This window comes from Pyrus communis, chromosome 10 (assembly GCF_041283825.1).
Source record: "Pyrus communis isolate YQ-2024b chromosome 10, ASM4128382v1, whole genome shotgun sequence".
Classification (NCBI taxonomy): Eukaryota; Viridiplantae; Streptophyta; class Magnoliopsida; order Rosales; family Rosaceae; genus Pyrus; species Pyrus communis.
The window spans coordinates 30,530,243-30,536,484 of record NC_142574.1 but is presented as its reverse complement, the minus strand read 5'-3'; the positions used below and the strand labels follow the sequence as shown (position 1 = coordinate 30,536,484).

At 38.7% G+C, this 6,242-nt stretch overlaps 1 long non-coding RNA gene across 2 annotated transcripts; it reads right to left on the bottom strand.

Annotated features, from left to right (window-relative positions):
* Positions 1-2,481: 2,481 nt before the first annotated feature.
* LOC137727341 (uncharacterized) lies at positions 2,482-4,572 on the bottom strand. Of its 2 annotated transcripts, XR_011067785.2 has the most exons (3): positions 4,220-4,560; positions 3,535-3,708; positions 2,482-3,434 (listed from the first exon to the last, which is right to left on the bottom strand). It is a non-coding gene; the product is annotated as an uncharacterized LOC137727341 (long non-coding RNA). The 2 variants fall into 2 exon arrangements; XR_015952544.1 differs by having other exon boundaries at positions 2,482-3,708; positions 4,220-4,572.
* Between the last annotated feature and the right edge of the window lie 1,670 nt (positions 4,573-6,242).

Genomic DNA, 6,242 nt, shown 5'->3' with positions numbered 1-6,242 from the left:
CCAAGATAAAAGTTTTTTTTTTTTTTTTTTAAATTAGACTAGTTTGGTTCCAAATCATTATTTTTTATTGAATTTGGTTAATTGAATAATCAAAATTAATCAACCACATCAAGTGGCCCAGTGGTAAGGATATGGATTTCGGCTCTCAAAATACAAAAAACAGGGAGGTCTCAGGTTCGAGGCTCCAAGCTAGTGAGTCTGCTTGATTGTGGCCAGGAGAAAGCTGAAATGCCTCTGTGAGTCTTCCAGACCCCTAGAAGGGGTGGATAACCGTGGCTTGTCACTAGTTGTCCCACTGTTAAAAAAAAATAATGAATCTACAAAGATGAAATTTGTTAATGTAACATATATATTACAATTAGGAGTTGAGACTAGAGTCTAGGATTAAAAAAACTTAAATGAATTTGGAAGAAATAAAATTAGGCAACTAGAGGTGGTGCAACGGCAAATGGTGCTAGCGGATGGGGTAACTTGAGTTTAAAGTTGGGAGGTTGCGACGATTTGGAGGATTAAAACAAAAATTAGAAACCTCTTCTTTTTCGTTATAAGAACTGCTACACGCACATTCATGGAGGCAACAAGTCTCTCCGTTGCACCTGTCTAAATTGTTAGAAGGTCCCGAAGGTCAATCATAAGTGTTTTTTCAAACTTCCGGAGAGTCTTAGGACCTCCGGGTTCCTATATGGATCCGTCCATGGTTGCACTTGTTCAGAGAAAACAAGAAAAAAAGAACAAACCGAAAGGAAAAAGAGGAAGAAGGAGAAAAGAGGAAAAAATAAAAAATAAAAAGAAAAAAAAGACGAAGAAACAAGATAAAGGAAGAGAAAAGGTTGGCGGTTTTGAGGCCCACATGGGAATGGGATGTTAGGCCATTTTTGGTTTAAAGTAGGAGGCCCACTAGTTGTCGGCTTGTTTAGGATTGTCCTGTAACCACTTAAGTGCTTAAATATGTGACCACTCGAGTGATAGTACTTTGTTTTTGTTTATTCATTGCTACAATTGAGATATGGAAATCTTATCTATTCAGTGACGAGTCACGAGTTCTTCCATACTCTCAATACTAGCCAATCAGAATCAGAATCAGTTTGCTAGCCAAAATCAGCCTGCCAGCAAGAATTAGTTTGCCAATCAAGTCAAGTCAAGTTAAGTTTGCTAGTTCGCCAGTCAAGTCAAATTCGCCTGCCTGCCTATCTGCCTATCGAAGCCAGTCTGCATCTGCTTGTTTGCAAACCCATGTTGTATACTGCTATGAATTTGACAGGGGATGTTGGAAAATATTAGTATTTACTTTAATGTTCGATTTTTAGGTTTAGCCCGTTAATATTAGGATTTTGGTTTCTTACCTATTAGGATTAGGTGTTTATTATGAATAGCATGCTTGCTATTCAATTGAGAGTAAGTTAGTCACGATATAGTCTCTTGAAATTTTGTAGCCATTTTGACATTCTTATTTATTTAATAATATTCTTATTATTTTGTAATCTTAATTGTCTCGCCCTCTGATATTCAACTCTCCCCTTACCTTTTTTTTGATAGAGGAACTTTTTATCTCCGTATCTATATGTTAAATCAATCGGCCCGCGGATCTATTATTCTAAACGATGATATGAGGCCTAGCAATAGGCACAGTGAACATTAGCTTGGCTCCAGAAATTACGTGGGTCATTTATGCCAAGGCACTTCATACATCTAGTGGGTTGCCACATCAAATGGTTTATTAGAGGAATGCTAATGATGCCACTTCAAATGGTAGACCAATGTGGTTCAAAAAAGTAGCCTCCCTAATATTTTTTATTTTATTTATACGGTACAAAATTGTGGTCTCACTACTCTCTAGCATTACTCTATTTTTTTTTTTTTTTTGTGGAAACTTAGCATTACTCTATTTTAAATGGCATGCATGAGTATGTAAGTCTTATTAGAGCTGCGCACTTGTTTTGCATGTGCTTAAAGTCTTGGGATAAGAGAGTTAGGGTTAGCTATACTTGTAAGCTATTAAGGAATGTACGTAGACATATAATGTAGCTAGAGGAGTCCTAATGTGAATAGTTTGTCTAATGTGATATGGATACTGTAGTTTTACAGTAATAAGGATCAGTTTGATAAGGATTACATAATGGGAAGTATCCCGCTGAACACCACCATCTCCAGTATAAAGCAGGGTCCCTGCTCTCATATTCTTTGCGAAATACAGGAAGTCTCAAGCCCTATCGATTGAGTAGTGCATACAGTGAGTGTTGTATCGTGATTTGGTTTCAGCATCACATACTCTAACATTTGGTATTAGAGCTTTTACATACCTTTTAACCTAATGTCGGAAGCATCAAGAACAATTTCCATTGTATGCAGATTACGGACTGATTTCAGATCATCAGGGAAGTCATCTATGGACATGTATTACCTAAACCTTTTCTTGTTCATGCATGTATTTTACAACGATCTGAACATCAATACTTGCACTAAAATTTAAAACATGAATACTAATCATCTAAAGAAGGTTTATCATTCATGTTTCGAATTTTAAGTGGCATAATAATTCAACCATGTTTTCTAACCACAAAGGTGTGCTACATGGTTACAGAAAATTCAAACATATATGGTTATGACCGTATTAAGATCAAGAGAAATTGTTAACTCTTCTTCGACCTAAAGATGTTGAATCTATAACATATGGTTTTGGGGACTAAAGACTAATTCTTTACATATTATGTGTTCAGTTGTGAACCTCCATGAATCTCAACACGGCCGACCTCTCACTGGATCAACTACAACAAATGAAGCAGGATCTGAAAATAGTGTTGTGCGTCATGGATATAGACTTGGCGCTGAGAGTTGATGAACCACCAGTGCCTGCCTGCTGATGGAAGTACCACGTACAAGTCAGAGATCGAAGTATGAGAAATGGCAAAAGTAAAAAAGGATCTCTCTGATGACCATCAAGAGGACCACGACTGATGTTGTGCGTCGAGGTTTTCCTGATGCAACAAATGTTAAGGAGTTTCTGAAGTCAATCAAGGAAGATTACAAGGAGTCGGAGAAGACTGAAACTAGTAACTTGATGAACTCCTTGACAACCATGAGATATGATGGTGTTCAAAGTGTCCGTGGATATGCTCTCAAAATGATTGATATTGCTGGAAAGCTTAAAGCATTAGAGGTGCCCATATCTGAAACTTTTCCGGTGCATGATATTATGAATTCACTGCCCGATAGCTACACTCAACTCAAAGTTATTTTCTTATAATGCACTGCGTGAAAAATGAGATGTCAATGAATTGATTGCTACCTGTGTGAGTGAGGAAGTGGGGATGAAAAAGAGAAAGCTGAGTCTGTTAACTTTTCTCAGAGTTGCATTAACAATTCCAAACCCTCGAACGCAGATGTCGCCAAAAAGGATTCTGCCAAGAATTCTCCTCCTCAACAGACTTTCAAACCTAATAAACCATCAGTTTTTAATTTTTTATTTTATTTTATTTTTAAAGAAAACTGCCAAAACATTATATGCCGTTTTGGTATTCTCCATGACATACTTACAGATAACAGGCTACAATTCACTAGTTCCGAAGTTGCAGACTGGTACAAGGAGCTTGGCATTTGTCAACTTACCTCCACTCCCTGTTACCCGCAAGGCCATTGACAGGTAGAAGCTTCAAAAAATTGATCTCCCAATATAGTATTGACGAGCATCCACACCCATGAAGAATTAACCTTCCAATTTTGAACGTCAACAACCATATCAATAGAAGGAGCAAGCAAAATCCCAAAAATAAGCACACGAAGTGCAGTCGTCATGTGAAATAGCAGTCCAAAAGCATATTATTACAGCCACCAAACATAATTCATACGCAGGGATGGGAATAATTTTTTGTGACCACTATAACGTCATGTTACCAATACACTGCAATTGAAATAAAAACGATGTTGTCGATACACTTATAACATTGTATTTATTATATAGGTTCTGACACGCTCCGACCTCGATATCCTCAGATACCAGGATAGGCATGTGTTGGCCGACATCCGAGGGTGACGAAGCCATTTTAACATGCATGCAAGTGGTATCAGTAAACAAAAGTAAATAAAATATGTAAATAAAAAGAAATACGCAAATGTGGAAACATGTTCAGAGTATACAATTAATCAAGAATAACGTGGAAGAATTATTATAAGAAGGTACGAACCAAGGAATGGGTACTACACTAAGAAGACTTGAAGATACCTGTGTGGAAGTGCCCTGACGCCGGGATCGTACACCTCGATTCTAAATCCTAGAGGAGGCGCAAAAATGAAAGGTGAGTGGACCATAGTTTATAATAATAATAATAAGAAAATCATTTTCTTTCTGAACATACTAACCTCCTGTTTTGAAAACTCATATAATACTACATAGTAGGTTTTTCTGAAAACTCTAACATGCCCAAAAGAATTCTTCATAGCAATAAAACCATCTCTTCAAAGTCTTATCAAAACGCCCAAAGGCAAATATAAAGAATCTTGTAAAACAACTCAGCGATATACTCAATTAGGTATATCATATTCGCCCGAAGGCATATCCATCACCTGAAGGTGAAGCTGTACGACACTAGGTTACGCCAGTGAAGACATATGGTAAGCCCTATCACCCGAAGGTCAAGCTGTCCGACTCTGGGTTATGCTAGAGTAGAAATATATCTACATAACACACCGTACTAGCCGTGGCTAGTGAAGCTGTTGGACACTGGTTTCGCCAGTGAAGCTAGGAGTATGTCATAAATATCCTCAGATGTGTCATATGGCCATAGATGTATACATACTCAGGTTCTGTGTATGTGTTGTATGATTACCCACTAGATAAGCGTAGAAAACGTATCTCAAAAACTCATATCAAATCACTGGAGCTCAAAAGCTCAAGCCTCATCCCATAAATCCATAATAAATCATATTCAAAAATTCGTAGTATTTCATAAACGAAAATCCAATAATTCTAGACGTTTCGTAAAATGTAAATTCGATAAAGCATAAATAATGCATAAAACGTAAAATCATGAAATCATGCTTTTTGTGAATGCAAGCCTAGGATTTAATAAAAATCATGCAATTTAAGAAGGGGTCTGCTCACAGATACTTGCGAGGTTGCAACCGTGAGTTAGGAAAATCGGAGTCTCCAATAATAATCGTACCTAAGCATAAGTGATGGACCAATTAGTAAAACCCTTCTATAACGATCGATTTTGGGATAACGGAGCACGGATTTAGAATCAGGCGTCGAATTACCCTAAGAGGGGTCTAGGTAAATATCACAAGAAGTCAACAATTGACCCTAAAAAGTCAACCGAGACGCCGAGCCGATCAACTCAGAATATTCCAAAGAATATTTCGAAGAATATTCCATTGGGTCGGGTCACTAGGTTTCGGGTCAGATTGCATCTGGGTTAGGCCAGGTTGGATTACATCTGGTTTGGGCTGGGTTTGCTAGGTTGGACTGGGTGCTGGGTTGGGCTGGGTTGGGCCAGATGTTGGGTTCGGTTCTGTTTTGGGTTGTGGGTCGGGTTAACCCGATTGAGCTCGCGAGTTGCCGGACCCAATGAATGAAAAGGCCGGATTTTGGTCGAAAAATTCCCGAGCTCTAATTAGCTTCAAAACTTAACCATTTTCTACGAGTCAAAAAGGCAAAAATGATATTAAGGATTCCAGGAACAAGAATATACCATTATGGTCCCCCGATGTGGTCGGAGTCAGTTGAAAATAGCTTCCAAACATCTTGGGCTTCGCGGGAATTTGGGAAATAACTTCTCCAAGTTATCTCTGTACCATTTCATTGTCAAAACACACTAGGAACTCATAACTCGCACCAAAAAGTCATTAAAAAAGGGGTTTTGAGCATTCTCGATCCTTACCCAAGTTGGGGTAACATTGTGAATTCGTCAAACATCCCGTTCGATGCCGGAGCTATTCGATACGAGGATTTTCCACATTTTTGTCCTTAGTTATGGGTTCATGGATAGAGATAGGACAAGGTGGAAGGTTGGGTTGTGGTGGCAGTGCTCGCCGGAGTAGATGATGAGTGGTGGTGGTCCTCGACGTCGGTGCTGTAGGGGGAGGAGAGAGTTAGAGAGAGAGATACGGGAGAAGACTAAGAGAAAAAAAGAGAGAGTGTGAGGGGGAGATGCAGGAGAGACAGAGTGAAGAGATAGCTGAGAGAGTTGAAGAAGGCACGAATAGAGAGTTCGAGAGTCTTCGAGAGAGAGGGAGTAAGCCGAGAG